The 20,038-nt window shown below is 35.1% G+C and overlaps 1 long non-coding RNA gene across 1 annotated transcript in view; it reads right to left on the bottom strand.

Annotated features, from left to right (window-relative positions):
• Positions 1-340: 340 nt before the first annotated feature.
• Positions 341-20,038, bottom strand: part of LOC141278684 (uncharacterized) — a 60,331-nt gene continuing 40,633 nt past the window's right edge. Inside the window, exons 3-5 of the long non-coding RNA XR_012331723.1 lie at positions 10,574-10,649; positions 9,812-10,023; positions 341-413 (exon numbers count right to left, since the gene is read on the bottom strand). This is a non-coding gene — a long non-coding RNA (uncharacterized lncRNA). The remainder of the gene's footprint in view (positions 414-9,811; positions 10,024-10,573; positions 10,650-20,038) is intronic.

Raw genomic sequence — 20,038 nt, forward strand, 5'->3', positions numbered from 1 at the left:
CAAGGATTGATAGCAACTACCAAAAGCTAGGACAGGGCAAGGAATGTTCCCTTAGAAAGTGGACTTGCTGACACTCTGATTTTGGACTTCTGGCTTTCAAACTGAGGGAGAATAGACTTGTTTTTTAAGCTACCCAGTTTGTGGTACATTGTTACGACAGCCCAGGAAACTAATACAGTGGTATTATTCCAAGAATTTTGTAAATTTTTGTTTTGTTTTGTTTTGATACCTCTCCTTCACAGGATTTCTAACACTGAATAATCCTAGAAGATATGTTCAGTCAACAAGAGTACTGATGGATAATTAGAATTTTCAAATAAACTCAAGATTATTGGTTACATATACCTTAGTAGAGTTGCATTTCAGGTTATTTCTCCTTAGTAGGATCTGATGGAAGGAACACCAAAAGTAACCTAAAATGGTAATGAAAGCAACTCTGAAGTCACTAAAGATAAACCAGTATAATTCATAATAACCCCACTCAATGCCAGTTTCAAAACTTAGACTGACCCTTCAACTACCTTAATTGCTCTATCATGAGTTAGAAGTGTACTCTGTGCCAGCTCTGAACTGATATCCTCATGCCTTCAACTAGTCCTAGGCAAGACTAGGGCCAAAGTGTGTGGTTGGTTATACCAACTGTGTCCTGCAATACTCCCTCCATCCTCACAGGGGAGCTAGGGAATAGGGACTGAAATTTATCTCATGCTTTGCTCACCAGTCTATACCCCTAGGTATAGATTATGTCATCTAAGTTCTATCTGTGCTAGCAGGAATTGCTGGGTTTAATTCTGCAGTAATGTATCATGCCTACATTTATTTAACAAGTATTTATTGTACTTATAGTATGATAGAGAGTATTTTAGTTCTGGGACCACAATCAGGAAGAAGACAGAGTGCTTGCCCTCCAACAGTTTATAATGAAAAAAAATTTTAAATAGCAATTTCCAGGTGGTATGATAATCGCTAATACAGAGATAAAAACAAGGTTCTGGAACACTTCTTAGGAGGTACCAAGAGAGGCAGTCTAAGTTCCTTAGAAGTGTTACTCTTTAAATCAAAGCTCAAAACTGAATAAGGGTTAGCCATATAAAGAAATGGAATAATAGAAATTACACTTAGAGCAAAAATCATATGCAAAGTCCAAAAAGCCAGAAAGGGTATGCTCGTTCATGAGACTGCAAAATATTCGGTTTAGCTGGACCTTAGAGTAGGTGGCGAGGACAGGAGATAAAACTTGTATAAGCAAGGGCCAAATCATGAAAGATCTTGAATGCATGTTAGAGAAAACAATTAAAGCCAACCACATGTTTAAAAGCAAGAAAAATAATCAGATTAAATATTAGAATGAGTACTTAATATGTATTGGGATAAATAAGTTGGAAGGCAAGGCTAGAATCTATTGAAGTGAATGTAAAATCCAGGATTGAGTATGCGGCCTGAACCATGATTTTAGAAGGAAAGAAGTGGACATATGTGAGAATAATGAATGCATGTGGCTGATTGAATCTGAATGAAGAAATCAAGGAAGACTCTCAGGATTTGGGAAGACAAGTTAGAGAATAAGCGAGGGAAATGAAGTAAAGGATAGGGAAAAGATAGGTTTGGTTTTAGATAAGTTGGGTCTGAGGTCATCACGAGGTATTTTTTGGTGGAGATGTTCAATAATACATTGTATATAAAAGTTCGTAAGTGAAATTAAGCATGAAAATTTGTTATCATCTGCATATACATGTTAGCTGAAGAAAAGTAGAATAGGGGTCATAACAGCACCTCAAAGAACAACTAAATTTTATGGCACAGATGGAAAAGAGGAGACTAAGAAAGGAATTTAGTAATAGGCCAAACGTGTGCTGGTGTGTGGAAACTAATAAGAGTGTTCCAAGTAGAATGAGGTCACCAGTTTCAAATGATGCAGAGGATTATGGTAGATGAAGACTGAAAATTATCACAATTTGGCCATGAAAAGAGAATTGTTTAGTGCAATCCCTTTTCTAAAAAGTGACTGAATCTCTGAGCTGGTCCACACTTTAATTTTAAAATGTTTTAATTAAGGGTATAAGGTCACTTATAGTATTAGTAAGTACTAATAAACATTAGTTGATTGATCAATTAATCTTTCATTATCATAATCAATTAGGATTATGTACATAAACTTTGTACATTGGCTATAAACCCAGAAACCTTGTGAACAAATTAGAAGAGGCATTTTTATAATTCTGGTAATTGTCTCTTAATTAAAGTTATTTTCTAAATATGATTGAATACCAACACTTAGATTATATCCAGGTACCTGAAATCCAAATAATCCATGTTAATTTATTTTGTAGATACACCAGAAAACTGAATCAGGCTTAGCATTCTGAATAAATAATAATTCTATAACCTGGAGAACGATTTGGCAACATACAGAGTTGAGATTTGTCCTAGGAAAAACTGCTTCCCATTCATGTTTGCATTACCTCTGCAATAAGTCCTCCATGGATGATTGCCCATGGAAAAATCATGAAATGAATGAACATGTGGATGAATGAAAAAAAGTACAAGTGTGTAATGGAAAACAGATTGTGAAAGGCTAATGGGATTAACCCACATTGTCCCAAAGAGAAATTTTAAACCATGATTCATGAATAAATAAACTTTCATGAAACACAGAAAAATTACTGTATGCTGTTACCCTCTGTAGGTAGTGTTTGTCATGTTTGCTCTTCCTCTGCTTTCAGCACCCTCCCTTGACAACATTTTCACTAATAAGTATCTCTCACTGTCATAGTTCTAAGATTTGCTCTCTAACTGTACACATGAATCAGTACCATTTTCTTCCCTCTCTCACCAATCCAAGGGAATCTGTCACTTGTTCTTGTCTAGCAGACCAACTATTCAGATGAATTACTCTCAACTGTGGTGTATTGAAGATATCCCAACCCCTGCTTCAGACTATATATGTACTTAATAGGCATTTAATAAAGCATTTGTAAACAGTTTCAATTTCTCCCCACACTTAAAGCATGGAGATTTACTGTATTGTTAAACTAGTGCCTGGCAGAAACAGACATTCCAACGTTTGAAATACTAATTATAAGCGAGTTCCTCATAATTTAATTTCACCACAGTGTTCCATTGATTCAAAACAAGGTTGAAGAAGAAAAGTTGTCAGTCAGCTTTTAAAAACACTATGTTCCCAATGTAATCATACTGCTACTTGAGACAACTGTTGGTATGGCTGTAAAAGGTTAAGATACATACACACAGACACATGTGCACACACACGTTGTCCTCAAAAAATAAAAAACACTGCAAAACATCATGAACTCATTGATGATATAGGGCCTACTTCATTTGAAAGTAAAAGTCACCAGATAATTATGGAACATATACAGAATATTCAGATTCAGTAATAAATATTCTAAAAATTCCATTCAAATTTATACTTTGATTCAGAGCTTTTTTAAAAAAAGTTGGGGAGATAGGTTAAGGAAAAATAGTCTCTTTCTCTCTTAATCTTTTTTTGGTGAAGATCTTATCAAAGGACATACAAATCCTCAGGGATGATATTCTTCTTTCCTCCTAAATAGCCTTTCACAGTATTGTTTTATGTTAACTTTTCCAGGGATTTTAACTTTCAAACATAACATTCTGAAGATCTCCTCCTGACAGCAGAGCTTGAAAAGTAGTCTTTCCACATTTAATGATTTTTTACATAACTGCATTTTTTTCTTTTTGAATTATCTAGCACAGAATATATATATATATATATATATATATATATAGCATTTAAATTGATTTTGACTCTGAAAATACATATAATTTATAAATATCCTTGAAACAAATATAATTTTGGTATACTATATTCTAAATTTGAGTTTATAACTCCTTTGTGAGCTTTTAAGTTTCCCTATTACTTCTGGTGTTTTGCTTTTGACACCACCCATTACATGTTATAAGTAGAGGTATCCTACAGTAATGGTGATCCTAATGTAATGGATTTTTCTACACGGGTAAGATACTTCCATTAGACCTTCAAAAGGACACCAGAATAAATATTTGAGATTCCAAAGCTTTCCAATAAAGGATATTTTAAGCCTTGTAAGTTTTCTAGCCCCCAAATCAAACTAGATAAGTAACAGACCACTCTATCCCTGCCTAAGGTGAGCCCTAGCTTCTAGACTGATCAGCAATGCAAGAAAATATATGAAATATTGAATTTTCACCTAGCACTCTTAGTGTACCTAATTCAATCAGAATCTGTATCAATCTCTAGCACAAGGTGTTTTGAAGTATATATATGTAATTTGACCTGAAATGTCCAGGTAATTTTTGAATATTTACAGCAGTATCACCCCTTCCAATCCATAAAGACCTAATCTTAGAAAGTCATCAAAGTTAAAAAAAAAAGGAACAAAATCTCTCTTTTGAAGTTTTATCTAATCTTCACTTAATATTTATAAAACACATACAAAGTCATATATTTTAAATATTACAAGTGGCTAAAACAAATTAAATTTAAAAAACCAAGAATAAGACCCCCACCTAATCCCTATAACTACTTTCAAAAACTTGAAACTATTTTTAAGTATATAAATTTAAAAAAACCAATTAAACATTTAATTGAAATACTTTAATGAAAAATCTTAACAGCTGCCCCTTGACCACAGAATAAAATCCAAAACCAGTTAAACATCATACAGGGCCCTGTGTGAATTGATTCTTAATAAACTTCTAAATTTCATTCTTCTTCCCATTTACCTCTCTGCTCTCATTTGCCTTTTGGTCTTTCCACACTTTTTCCCCTGAATCTGGAACACTATTCCCTCATATCTCATTCTTTAGATCTCATTTGAGGCATTCCTTAGGCTCCAGGAAGCATTCTATCCCCAAATTCTTCTGTCCTCTGATCTCCACCCACATATTAATGTTTGTATTAGGGTCCTCTCTTATGTGACGTCACTGCACATGAGACTTCCTCCGTCATAGCCCCAATCACATTACAGTCTAGTTTCCTATTTGAACTATTATCTTGGGGGGCAGGCACCATGTCTGTCATATTCAACATTTTAATCTCAAGTACTTATCCCAATGATGAGTATATAATAGGTACTCAATATTATATATTCACAAATGGATGATTTTTTGAAGAATTAGTATAAAAATTAATGAAAATATATAAAATCAAAATAAAAAAGAACACATTTATTTAAATAGGAGTGTTGGGCTTCCCTGGTGGTGCAGTGGTTAAGAATTCACCTGCCAATGCAGGGGACACGGGTTTGAGCCCTGGACCAGGAGGATCCCACATGCCACGGAACATCTAAGCTCATGTGCCACAACTACTGAGCCCGTGAGCCTAGAGCCAGTGCTCTGCAACAAGAGAAGCCACCACATAGAGAAGCCCATGCACAGAAAGGAAGAGTAGCCCCCTCTCATTGCAACTAGAGAAAGCCCGCACATAGCAACAAGGACCCAACACAGCCAAAAATAAATAAATAACATAAATAAATTTTTGTAATAAATAAATAAATAGGAGCATTAAAACAAAAAGGTTTTGCTGGAAAAAAAAGAGGAAAACCCAAGCAAAAAATATATTTGTCCTGAAAGTTCAGATTGAAATTATTTTCCCGTATTTCTGAGAAAATATTATAACAAAATAAATTTCTTCTTGAAATAAATTACTTTAAAAGTATATTCATTTGGCCATCCTAAAATGATAACTTTTCCATTTGTTCTGCAGTTAATTCCTTCTTATGCCAGTTAATGTGTGTTTTGGTCACTCTGCACATCACTGTTATGATTTATTCTACATTTATAAAATAACCCTTCCATCTTTAACCAAGCTGTTCAAGTCTTCTTAAAGTTAAAAGGAAAAAACTAAATTTACATTTTTTAAAAGAGGTTCAAGACTTGACCCTTCAGAATGTCATGAGTTCTTTTCATTTATCAGTACCTTTAGAAGTTCTTTTGATTTAAAAACAATTTTTATAACAATTTTACAATTTTAACAGAAACTTTACCTGTTAATGTAAGAATTCTTCTGAAAACTTTTAAAAATAGAATTTTTCTGAAAACTTTTAAAAATAGAACTTAAAAACAATGGATATATTTCTACCCATAATATTTATTTATATGGCTATATATTTATTATTCATCATTATAAGATTACATGAAACTTCACAATATAATAATGAAATTAATCATCATTGTAATACTCAGTTATTTATTGTTAAGTATTCCATATGTGAGGCTTATTTTAATCACCACCAGCAATGGATATTATAGGTACCCTACACATGTACTTAGGGCATCAGCAATGCCTGAATAACCCCCTCTCAAAAGAGGATCAGGAAATTATTTAATGATTGATATATTTTAAATGGCATAACATTTTATCGTAGGGAAAATTTTAAAAATGTTGGACTTTCTTCCAATTAACTTATGGTTTAGAAATACTTTCATTTTTGAATTGCTATGAGGAAATTTAATAAACAAGTCAGTGCTTGAGGATTCTAAGCTTCTTAATTTATCCCTCTTTGTTACAACAGTCCTATAAGATAATTAATAATCTCTAATGTACTGATAAAGAAATGGAGGTTTCTACTACCAAAAGCCATCTATAGATTCAATGCAATCCCTATCAAGATTCCAATGCCATTTTTTACAGCAGTAGATAAAACACTCCTAAATTTTATATGTACCTATAAAAGACCCTTAATAGTCAAAAATATCCTGAGAAAGAAGAACAAAGCAGGAGGCATCATACTTCCTGATTTCAAACTATACTATGAAGCTATGGTCATCAAAAGAGTATGGTACTGACATAAAAATGGAAAAACAGACCAATGGAGCAGAATCAAGAGCCCAGAAATAAACCCAAACACATATGATCAACTAATATTTGATGAGGGAGCCAAGAATATTAAATGAAGAAAAGACAGTCTTTTCAATAAGTGGTCTGGGATACTTGAATGTTCACATGTAAAAGAATGGACCTATATCTTAAATTAGTCACAAAAATTAATTGAAAATGGATTAAAGACTTAAATGTAAGAACTGAAACCATAAAACTCCTAGAAGAAAAGATAGGAATAAAGCTCCTTGACATGGGTCTTAGTAAGGACTTTTTGTATAAAGCACCTAAAGAACAAGCAACAAAATAAAAAATAAACAAGTGAAACTACATCAAACTAAAAAGCTACTGCACAGAAAAAGAAACCAGCAACAAAGTAAAAAGACAACCTACGGAATAGGAAAACATATTTTCAAACCATACATCTGATAAGGGGTTAACATCCAAAATATGTAAACAATTCAAACAACAGCAGAAAAAGAAAAAAAGGCCAAATAACCCAACTAAAAAATGGGCAAAGGACCTGAATAGATGTTTCTCCAAAGAAGATATATGAAAGGTCAACATATACATGGAAAGATGCTCATGATCACCAGTCATTAGGAAAATGCAAATTAAAATTACAATGAGATATCACCTCATGCCTCTCAGAATGACCAACATCAAAAAGACAAGAAATAACAAATAATGGCATGAATGTGGAGAAAAGGGAACACTTGTACACTGTTGGTGGAATGGTAAGTTGGTACAGCCACTATGGAAAACAGTAAGGAGGATCCTCAAAAAATTAAAAATAGAACTACCATATGATCCAGCAATTCTACATTGGGTATTTACCCAAAGGAAATAAAAATACTAACTTGAAAAGACATCTGCAACCCCATGTTCATAGCATCATTATTCACTATTCATTAATAGCTAAGATACAGAAACAAGTGTCCATTTATGGATGATGGATAAGCAAGTTGTGAGATAGATATATATATATACACACACACATACAATGGGAGATATTATTCAGCCATAAAAAAAACAAGGAAATCCTACCATTTGTGACAACATGAATAAACTCTGAAGACATTATGCTAAGTGAATAGGTGGTCAAATGTACAAACTTCCATTTATAAGATAAATAAGTACTAGGGATGTAACATAAAACATAATGACTATAACTAGCACTGATGTATGATGTATAGGAAAGTTGTTGAGAGTAAATCCGAAGAGTTCATCACAAGAGGAATTTTTTTTTTCTTTTTTCTTTCTTTTCTTTTTGTTGTATCTATATGAGAAGATGGATGTTAGCTGTACCTATTTTGGTGATCATTTCATAATATGTGTAAGTTAAACCATCATGCTGTATGCCTTAAACTTATACAATGATATATGTTAATAATTAAACTTATACAGTGATATAAGTTAACTACTTCTCAATAAAACTGGGAAATATAAAGTACATCAGCTAAAATTTAAAAAAAAAGAAATGGCCAAGACTTGATTAATAACTGAAAGGTTCCTAAATTTTTGTCCCTGCTTCCAACTTGAGACCAATCACAAAGAAACAAATATATACCCCCTAAACAATTACATAGCATGTCTCACTTCTAGGTGTCCACCTACAGCTTCCTATGTCAACAGGCTTCAGTCAGGGCATACCTGAGGTCTTCCTCTTTTTCCACTATAAAGCTTTCCCACTCCTCTGCCTTCCTTTGAATCTGCCAAAATCCAAGTGAAGATGGCTGACTCCTTTGCTACAGTAAGCTCAGAATAAATAGCCTTTGTTTTTCTCATTTGGTTGATCGTCTTATCTTTCTACAGTGCTCAATGGTGTGGGGATACAAAACAAGTCAAAGATATGTCCCTGGCTTTGAAATGCTTATAATCTACTTGGGAAGAGAAAATGTGCATGTGAAAATAATTTAGAAAAAATGAATCTACATTTAGGTAAAAAGACAGACTACCATTTTAAAAGAAATTAGGTGTTATGATGTTTTAATCAAGTTTGAGCATTACATAGGCCTGAAATTAAATCCCAGCTATGTGCCATATGACCTCTATAACTTGTAGGTGTTTGTTAAATCCTAAGCTTCAGTTTTCTCCTTTCTCAAATGAAAATATATTTATGTCAAAGATAATACTTATAATTATCTATTATAATCATTTAATACATTAATGTCTTCTTTGTTTCTTTTTTGTTATTGTATATACAATTTAAAGAGGAAATATGGAAATTATTTCATGGCTAAAGTGCAGTATGAATGGGATCACTTTATGGACTAGTGAAGAGGAAAATGGGTATTCCAGGTGGAGAACAATATAAAAGAACTATTCATGAACATGTTTTGTTTTGTTGTTAAAATAAGGAAACCAACACCTTGGGTGTACAAAACAATGATGCATAAATAAATTTAAATAGTTTAGATATACTATATTAAATATTGATATACTTAGGTTCTTGGACACAGAAGAACCTAAAAGACAACTTAGGTTGTTGACCCAAGAGACAACAAAGAATAATTATTGCTCTTAAGCACAGAACTGACCAAAGACAATCTTAGAAAAATAAAATTATTAGTGAATGTATTGGAGAAGGGTATTATTAGATTCAAGGAGACCACTTAAGAAGCTATTAAAGCAATACCAAAGCATTAAAATGTGACCCAAATCAAGTATTTTGTTAGCAGTGCTTCTCAGATAGCTCCAAGTTTTCAATCCTGGTAATCTTAGATCAAAGTGGGGGGAAGACAATCACACAGGCATCTAATATATTGTGACAGCAGTTAATACAGGTAGTCTGAATTCACTTCGTGCTCATTTATTCCCATAGGTTGGTTGGTTCTTCATATTTTCCCCTATACATATCTGTATCTCTTTTCTTGCCAAAATTCTAGATATTTTAAAAATATTTAAGTGCTATGTAGAATCTTGCAATATCATTCAAGTCAATGATGGTGTAATATTAGTCCTACTCACCAAATTTTTACCAATTCAGACTCCTTCCAGGCACATAGTAGGCATATAGTAGGATCACACTTTCACTTCTCCCTAAAGTTGGTTATGGCTACATACTTTGATTTGGCCTGTAAAATGTGTGTCACAACAGGGTGGAGTGCTTTAAAAGATAAAATTCAGTGCCACATAATTTTCACTCTGCCATAAATTGCAAGCTTCAATAGGTTATGTTCCTAAAAAGGAGTAGAATGTATTTAAGGAATTAATTAAATAATTGATAACCTTCCAAAATAGAAAGCCAAAGGCCTGATGGGTTCACTGGTGAATTCTACCAAACTCTTAAGAAATAAAATCAATGCTGTGTATAAGTAAATTCCTCTCCCCCTTCCTACAGTACAACTTGCATAGCCATTTGTGATGACCCTCTTATCCTTTTAATTCTGAAAATATAGAGCATAGTCCCACACAAATAGTAGAAGTTTAACAAACCTTTTTCTTTTCCTCTTTCCCTAAGTGGCTAAGATGTCCCATCAGCAGTTAAGAACTTGAGCTTGACAGGTGATTGGTACTAAGAATTTCTATACTGATGTCATAAGTGTTAGCTCTTAATTCACTATGCATTGAATTTTCTGGTACTGTGCTATCCATATCCCATAATCACTAACTACTTATCAAATGAATCAATAAAAGTAATTTTTAATTTTTTCATTAGGTAAAGGCTTGTTTCATTTTGAATCATTACCCTTAGGAACCAGGACCCATAGCTTTATTTTTATTATTTACCTTTAATGATGTCTTTCATTTGACTGAATTCATCAAGCACTTATTGAAGACCACATAAGTGTGCTCATAGTATTAACTGTGGGGAGAGACCACAAACAGCGAGAGGTAAGCCAGTTACAGGTACTCCATACAAGGGGATGGAAGGATAAGAGATAAGGGTAAAAGAAGACTATATTAAAACTGTTTGGAATTATTTAAAGAAGGTATTTTGAGAGTGAAAAGGAAAATTTTCACAGGGGGAATTGGGAATAGAGTTTAACTCAAAGGAAACGTTCAGTTTTTCAATAGACATCTTACAGAAACCTCTAAAAAAAGAATAAAGACTTTACTGTAATTCTAAATACTAGAGCTCAGTTATAACCCAAAATGTACATGGCATTATCAAGGAAAGATGAGCAGTGTATAGTCCCTTTACAGAATTCTGATTTCAAGCAAGATGATCATCTCCATATGCCTGAAATTATCCATAATAATTTCACATTTCATTTGATTAATTCTTCTGCTTCCCTACATACAAACACAAAATGGTATGGACTTCCCTTACCTTGCACATTTTTCTAGTTATTGTTTCATTTTATTTAGTAATGTAATGAAAATGGAGCATTCAATCACGGGATTATCACTCATACTTTGTAGAGAACATTATTAATTATGTAGTATCAAGACTGCCACTTCAGGGCCTTGCAGAAGGTTGCCTAATTACCCAGTGATTTCAGGACAATTTACACTGTCAATCTGAGTAAAAAAGTAAATAAATAAAATAAGGCTGTGTTTTCTCTTCTTTCCCCCCTTTTTGCTCTATCTTCCTCGTTGATATACCTTGGCTTACAGATACAAATAAATTCATTTGGTAATTCTACAAATTTAGCACCCAAGGCCTGGATTTTTTATTACATTTAAAAAAAAATTATATTTTACACACTATCCCACCTCACTCCCTCCATAAAAGGTAATCATATTCACTGGTCTCATTCCTGGAAAGACTAACCTGGAATCATGTTTAAGGCTTTATTTTTGAACTTTCCAAAACTCTCCAAACTCACCATTTGTTAATTAAAATCTATTATTTGCTAAAGCTAATGTTAAGGAGAAAAACAAAGGCATTAATACATTCTGGAAAAATGTTAGGATGTAAAATGTACTGGAAATTTTGCTGATATGGGACATCAAGGACCATTTTCAAAGATTAGCACCATGTTTCCAATTCTAATTCCTATAAAGTACTATTCAGTAAACAAACAGAGCTAAAATTCCCCCACCTATGAAATAATTCTCATTCTTTATGGCATTAAGATTCTGCCAAAAGCACCTGAGGTAACCACCAGTGTAACAAATGTGTAGCTGAGTAGAGGATTAAATTTGATGACAATTCAAAGAATAATTAAACAGCAAAGTATATTAATCTGTATCTAATTAAATCAATAATCTACTAATGTTTATTGGTTTAATTCTTGAACTACCTGTATCACAATTAACTGTGATAACCAAATAAAGGTACATTTTTAAAAGAAAAGTCATAACATTATTATTTTTAAACAAGACTCAACAGGTAACACAGATCTTTGACTTAACGATTGAGTTATATCCCAAAAAACCCATCATAAATTGAAGATACCATCTGTCGAAAATGTATTGAATACACCTAACCTACAGAACATCATAGCAGAGCCTAGCATACCTTAAAGGTGCTCAGAACACTTACATTAGCCTACAGTGGGGCAAAATTCTCTAACATGAGACCTATTTTATAATAAAGTATTGACTATTGCGTGTAACTTATTGAATAGTGTACTGAAAGTGAAAAGCAGAATGGTTGTATGGGTACAGAATAGTTGTAAGCATATAGGTTGTTTACCCACTCAATCACTTAGCTGACTGGGAGCTGCAACTCATTGCCACCTCCCAGCATCACTGGAGAGTACTGCAACACATATTGCTGGTCCAGGAAAATGTCAAAGTTCAAAATTCTTAGTATGGTTTCTACTGAATGCTTATCACTTTCACACTATCATAAAGTCAAAAAATTGTAAGTTGAACAATTGTAAGTCAGGGACAATCTGCATTTCTGTTCACAAAACTTAGAAAGCTATTGAGTTTAAAACTCAATTCTGGATGTACAGAGAGATCATCTAAGGATACCAGGGCTCTATACCAGACCAATTAAGTCAGGCTCTCTAAAGATGGGGCTCAGATTTTTAAATTTTTTAAAAGCTCCCCCAGATGATTTCAGTGTGTAGCCAGCTTAAGAACCACTGAGCTGCAGGATGGATGAAAAGGATGCTTTCTAACAAGTGACATTTTGTTTGTCAATGAGCTTAAACTATAAAGAAAACTGAAACACATGCAGGGCTTGAAGTCTAATTTTCAGTTTCAGAACGGCAAGGCCCTGTGCTTTTTTGTCTTAAGTTCAGCTTTTCATTTATTCATTCACTTCCAGAGACATACTGAGAATCTATAGCATCAGCCTCACTCCTCTAACAATGACGTTCTCGTTCCTCACATCACTTCTTTCCTGTCTTGTCCAATACATAAAATTCTTGGTCAGAGATAGATCACAAGAAAAAAGCAATCCTTACAAATTTTAAAATTATTTATTCTAGTTCTGTGGGAAATGCCATTGTTTTTTTTTTGTTTGTTTGTTTGTTTTTTTCGGTACGCAAGCCTCTCACTGTCGTGGCCTCTCCCGTTGCGGAGCACAGGCTCCGGACGCGCAGGCTCAGCAGCCATGACTCACGGGCCCAGCTGCTCCGCGGCATGTGGGATCTTCCCGGACCAGGGTATGAACCCGTGTCCCCTGCATCGGCAGGCAGACTCTCAACCACTGCGCCACCAGGGAAGCCCACCATTGGTATTTTGATAGCGGTTGCATTGAATCAATCTGTAGATTTCCTTGGGTAGTAGAGTCATTTTAACAATATTGATTCTTCCAATCCAAGAGCATGGTACATTTTTCCGTCCATTTGTGTTGTCTTCAATTTCTTTCCTCAGCATCTTATAGTTTTCTGAATACAGGCCTTTACCTTCTTAGGTAGGTTTATTCCTAGGTATTTTATTATTTTTATGCCATGGTAAATGAGATTGTTTCCTTAATTTCCCTTTCTGATAGTTCATTGTCAGTGTATAGAAATGCAACTGATTTCTGTATATTAATTTTGTATCCTGCAGCTTTACCGAATTCATTGATGAGCTCTAGTAGTTTTCTGGTGGTGTCTTTAGGATTTTCTATGAATAGTATCATGTCATATACAAACAGTGACAATTTTAATTCTTCCTTTCCAATTTGGATTCCTTTCATTTCTTTTTCTTTTCTGATTTCTGTGGCTGGGACTTCCTAAACTATGTTCACTAAAAGTAACAAGAATGGCATCCTTGTCTTGTTCTGATCTTAGAACAAATGCTTTCAGCTTTTCACCGTTGAGTATGATGTTAGCTGTGGGTTTGTCATATATGGCCTTTATTATGTTGAAGTATGTCCTCTCTATGCCCCCTTTCTGGAGAGTTTTTAGCATAAATGGATGTAGAATTTTATCAAAAGCCATTTCTGCATCTATTGAGATGATCATATGTTTTTTATTCTTCAATTTGTTGATGTGGTGTATCACATTGTTTGATTTGTGGGTATTGAAAAATCCTTGCATCCCTGGGATAAATCCCAGTTGACCATCTCTTATATGCAGAGATGCAGTGCATCTCTTTAATGTATTGTTGGATTGGGCTTGCCAATATTTTCTTAAGGAGTTTTGCATCTAAGTTCATCAGTGATATTGGCCAGTAATTTTCTTTCTTTTTTTTTTTGTGATATTTTTATCTGGTTTTGGTATCAGGGTGATGCTTGCCTCATTCAAAGATGAGGGGAAGACAGAAAGGCAGAGAGAGAGAGAAAGAGGGGAGAGGGAGTGAATGAAAATTGTGGCGTGGCATAAATAATTAGCTTCAATGACACATTTGAAAGTGTAAGAATACAAAAACAATATGAAACTTTGACAAATCTTTCTTATATGTTGAAGACTCTTCAATTACTAGAATAAAAATCATTGCATTAAGGAAAAAAATCAGATTACACAGTAGAAACACAAGCAAAGATTTGGTAATTTTTGTGGATGATTTGTAATAACTAGAAAAAATAATGCATTTTATAACATAAAATATAGCTTTTCATACAGTAAGTCCCCTATATATGAACTTTCAAGTTGTGAACTTTCAAAGATGCAAACGTGCATTTGTATGTCCAATCACATAAATTAGTTCAAGTGTCTGGCGTACATTATCATACGCATGAATCCTCTACAAGTGGTTGTGCTTTTGTGTACTTTACTGTACAGTACTGTATAGAGTACAGTAGTACAGTATCTTTATTTCAAGCCCAGGATGTCTGGAAGCAAGCATAAAAGCAGTGGTGATGTAGCTCATACTACTGTACTTTTCAAGGTACTGTACTGTAAGATTAAAAATGTTTTAATATTTTTGTCTGTTTTTTTTAATGTGTTATTTGTATGAAAAGTATTATAAACCTATTACAGTACAGTACTATATAGTCGATTGTGTTAGTTGGGTACCTAGGCTAACTTTGTTGGACTTACGAACAGATTGGATTTATGAATGTGCTCTCAGAATGGAATTCCTTCGTATGTAGGGGCCTTACTGTACTTTCTTCCTTCTTCTAATATTTATGTTAGAGCATGTATTTGTAGTCTAATAATTATAATAACAAACAGAAGGGGGAAAACGGAAAAGACATATCTGCTACATAATAAAGCTAATTAAAAAGAAAGAAGATGAATATCTTTTTTAATTAACATCAGCTTTCTCCATAAAGCAAGATCATGGGTAAGTTCACTATTCCCTGCCTTTGCAGGGAAATTTATACTTATTCCTTTTTTTCAAAGGTCAATGTTATTATTTCTACTCAAATTTCACTTCTGTGAAAACAGAAAATTTTAATTTATTATCAACCAAAATTGTACAGAGACTGTAAGTTGATTACTTCACTCTCCTCTTCTTTCTTAGAAATATGAAATTAATTTTGTTCAAGGTAGCATCATGTCCAACTAAAAGACTGAATCCCCTGTTTTCCTCCCAACTAGACATGGTCACGGAGATATATGGAGAAGTTGTTGCTTGGTACCCCAAGGAAGATTCCTTAAAATAAGGATACATGATATATGATATGGGCTTTTTTAATCCCTTTCTCACTGATAACCCCCTAGGGATAGGAAAGCTGGACTCCCATCAATCATTTGGTCTGTAAGACAACATTAAGGCTGAAGCCACTCTAGAATGAAGAGGGTGTAGATACAGATAATGTGGAGTGACAATATCAGTCCCAGGCTACGTACACTGTGACTTCATTAATAGAGACAAACATATATCATTATCTTGTTTAAGCCACTGTTATTTCCAGGGTATCATTTAGACATTCATAAATGACACAAAATTCTTAAGAGGGATGTAAGTATGCTGAATGCAAGGTTTATTCCTGGAGATTGGTTCAAAATGGTGGAGTAGAAGGACATATGCTTACTCCCTCTTGCAAGAGCACTGGAAAAACAACTAACTGCTGAACAATCATTGACAGGAAGACACTGAAACTCACCACAAAAGATACCCTACACCCAAAGACAAAGGAGAAGCCACAGTGACATGGTAGGAGGGGTGCAGTCACAACAAAATCAAATCCCACAACTGCTGGGTGGGTGACTCACAAACTGGAAAATAATTATACCAAAGAAGTCCACCCACTGGAGAGAAAGTTCTGAGCTCCACATCAGGCTTCCTGACCTGGGGGTCCAGCAACAGGAGGAGGAATTCCCAGATAATCAGACTTTGAAGGCTAGTGGGATTTGATTGCAGGACTTCGACAGGACTGGGGGAAACAGAGACTCCACTCTTGGAGGGAACACACAAAGTAGTGTGTACATCAGGACCCAGGGGGAAGGAGTAATGACCCCTAGGAGACTGAACCAGACCTACCTGCTAGTGTTGGAGGGTCTCCTGCAGAGCTGGGGGGCAGCTGTAGCTCACTGCAGGGACAAGGACACTGGCAGCAGAAGTTGTGAGAAGTACTCATTGGCATGAGCCTTCCTGGAGTCCACCAAGCCCCACCAAAGAGCTTGTAGGCTCCAGTGCTGAGTCACCTCAGGCTAAACAACCAACAGGGAGGGAACTCAGCCCCACCCATCAGCAGACAAGCAGATTAAAGTTTTACTGAGCTCTGCTCACCAGAGCAACACCCAGCTCTACCCACCACCAGTCCCTCCCATCAGGACGCTTGCACAAACCTCTTAGATAGCCTCACCCACCAGAGGGCAGAAAGCAGAAGCAAGAAGAACTACAATCCTGCAGCTGTGGAATGAAAACCACATTCACAGAAAGACAGACAAAATGAAAAGGCAGAGGACTATGTACCAGATGAAGGAAAAAGATAAAACTCCAGAAAAACAACTAAATGAAGTGGAAATAGGAAACCTTCCAGAAAAATAATTCAGAATAATGTTAGCAAAGATGATAAAGGACCTCGGAAAAGAATGGAGGCAAAGATCGAGAAGATGCAAGAAATGTTTAACAAAGATCTAGAAGAATTAAAGAACAAAACCTAGAAGAATTAAAGAACAAACAAAGAGATGAACAATACAATAACTGAAATGAAAAATACAGCAGAGAAATCAATAGCAGAATAACTGAGGCAGAAGAATGGATAAGTGACCTGGAAGACAGAATGGTGGAATTCACTGCTGCAGAACAAAATAATGAAAACAGAACGAAAAGAAATGAAGACAGACTAAGAAACTTCTGGGACAACATTAAACACACCAACATTCACATTTTAGGAGTCCCGGAAGGAGAAGAAAGAGAGAAAGGACCCGAGAAAATAGTTGAAGAGATTATAGTGGAAAACTTCCCTAACAGGGGAAAGGAAATAGCCACCCAAGTTCAGGAAGTGCAGAGAGTCCCAGGGTTGAGAAACCCAAGGAGAAACATGCTGAGACACATAGTAACCAAATTGACAAAAATTAAAGACAAAGAAAAATTATTAAAAGCAACAAGGGAGGGCTTCCCTGGTGGTGCAGTGGTTGAGAGTCCACCTGTCAATGCAGGGGACACAGGTTGGTGCCCCAGTCTGGGAAGATCCCACATGCTGTGAAGCGGCTAGGCCTGTGAGCCATGGCCACTGAGCCTGCATGTCCAGAGCCTGTGCTCCGCAACGGGAGAGGCCACAACAGTGAGAGGCACGCATATAGCAAAAGAAAAAAAAAAAAAAAGCAACAAGGGAAAAACAATAAATAATATACAAGGGAACTCCCATAAGGTTAACAGCTGATTTTTCAGCAGAAATTCTACAAGTCAGAAAGGAGTGGCACCATATATTTAAAGTGATGAAAGGGAAGAACCTACAAACAAGATGACTGTACCCACCAAGGATCTCATTCAGATTTGATGGAGAAATAAAAAACTTTACAGACAAGCAAAGCTAAGAGAATTCAGCACCAACAAACCAGCTCTACAACAAATGCTAAAGGAACTGCTCTAAGTGGGAAACAAAAGAGAAGAAACGGACCTACAAAAAAAAAACCCAAAACAATTAAGAAAATGGTAATAGGAACATACATATTGATAATTACCTTAAATGTGAATAGATTAAATGCTCTAACCAAAAGACACAGGCTCGCTGAATGGCACAAAAACAAGACCCATATATATGCTGTCTACAAGAGACCCATTTCAGACCTAGGGACACATACAGACTGAAAGTGAGGGGATGGAAAAAGATATTCCATGCAAATGGAAATCAAAAGAAAGCTGGAGTAGCAATTCTCATATCAGACAAAATAGACTTTAAAACAAAGACTATTGCAAGAGACAAAGAAGGACACTACATAACAATCAAGGGATCAATCCAAAAAGAACATGTAACAATCATAAATATATATGCACCCAACATAGGAGCACCTCAATACGAAAGGCAAATGCTAACAGCTTTAAAAGAGGAAATTGACAATAACACAGTAGTAGTGGGGGACTTTAACACCCCACTTTCAAGAAAGGACAGATCATCCTGAAAGAAAATTAATAAGGAAACACAAGCTTTAAATGACACAACAGACCAGATAGATTTAATTGATATTTATAGGACATTCCATCCAAAAACAGCAGATTACACTTTCTTCTCAAGTGCTCACAAAACATTCTCCAAGATAGATCACATCTTGGGTAACAAATCAAGCCTCAGTAAATTTAAGAAAATTGAAATCATATCAAGCACAACACTATGAGATTAGAAATAAATTACAGGGAAAAAATGTAAAAACACAAACACATGGAGGCTAAACAATATGTCACTAAATAACCAAGGCATCACTGAAGAATTCAAAGAGGAAATCAAAAAATACCTAGAGACAATGAAAACATGATGATCCAAAACATATGGGATGCAGCAAAAGTACTTCTAAGAGGGAAGTTTATAGCAATACAATCCTACCTCAAGAAACAAGAAAAATCCCAAATAAACAATCTAAACTTACACGTAAAGGAACTAGAGAAAGAAGAAAGAACAAAACCCAAAGTTAATAGAAGGAAAGAAATCGTAAAGTTCAGAGCAGAAATAAAAGAAATAGAAACAAAGAAAACAATAGCAAAGATAAATAAAACTAAAAGCTGGTTCTTTGAGAAGATAAACAAAATTGATAAAACTTTAGCAAGACTCATCAAGAAAAAGAAGAAGGGCTTCCCTGGTGGCGCAGTGGTTGAGAGTCCGCCTGCCAATGCAGGGGACACAGGTTCGTGCCCTGGTCCGTGAAGATCCCATATGCCGCGGAGGGGCTAGGCCCGTGACCCATGGCCGCTGAGCCTGCACGTCCAGAGCCTGTGCTCCACAACAGGAGAGGCCACAACAGTGAGAGGCCTGCCTACTGCAAAAAAACAGAAAAAAAAAAAGAAAAAGAGGGAGAGGACTCAAATCAATAAAATTAGAAATGAAAAAGAAGAGATTACAACAGACACTGCAGAAATACAAAGCATTATAAGAGACTACGACAAGCAACTCTATGCCAATAAAATGGACAACCTGGAAGAAATGGACAAATTCTTAGAAAGGTATAATCTTTCAAGACTGAACCAGGAAGAAATAGAAAATATGAACAGACCAATCACAAGTAATGAAATGGGAGCTGTGATTAAAAATCTTCCAACAAACAAAAGTCCAGGACCAGATGGACTCACAGGTGAGTTCTATCAAACATTTAGAGAAGAGCTAACACCCATCCTTCTCAAAACTCTTCCAAAACATTGCAGAGGAAGGAACACTCCCAAACTCATTCTACAAGGCCACCATCACCCTGAAACCAAAACAAGACAAAGATACTACAACAAAAAAGAAACTTACAGACCAATATCACTGATGAATATAGATGCAAAAATCCTCAACAAAGTACTAGCAAACAGAATCCAACAGCACATTAAAAGTATCAT

This window comes from Tursiops truncatus, chromosome 5, assembly GCF_011762595.2.
Source record: "Tursiops truncatus isolate mTurTru1 chromosome 5, mTurTru1.mat.Y, whole genome shotgun sequence".
Classification (NCBI taxonomy): domain Eukaryota; kingdom Metazoa; phylum Chordata; class Mammalia; order Artiodactyla; family Delphinidae; genus Tursiops; species Tursiops truncatus.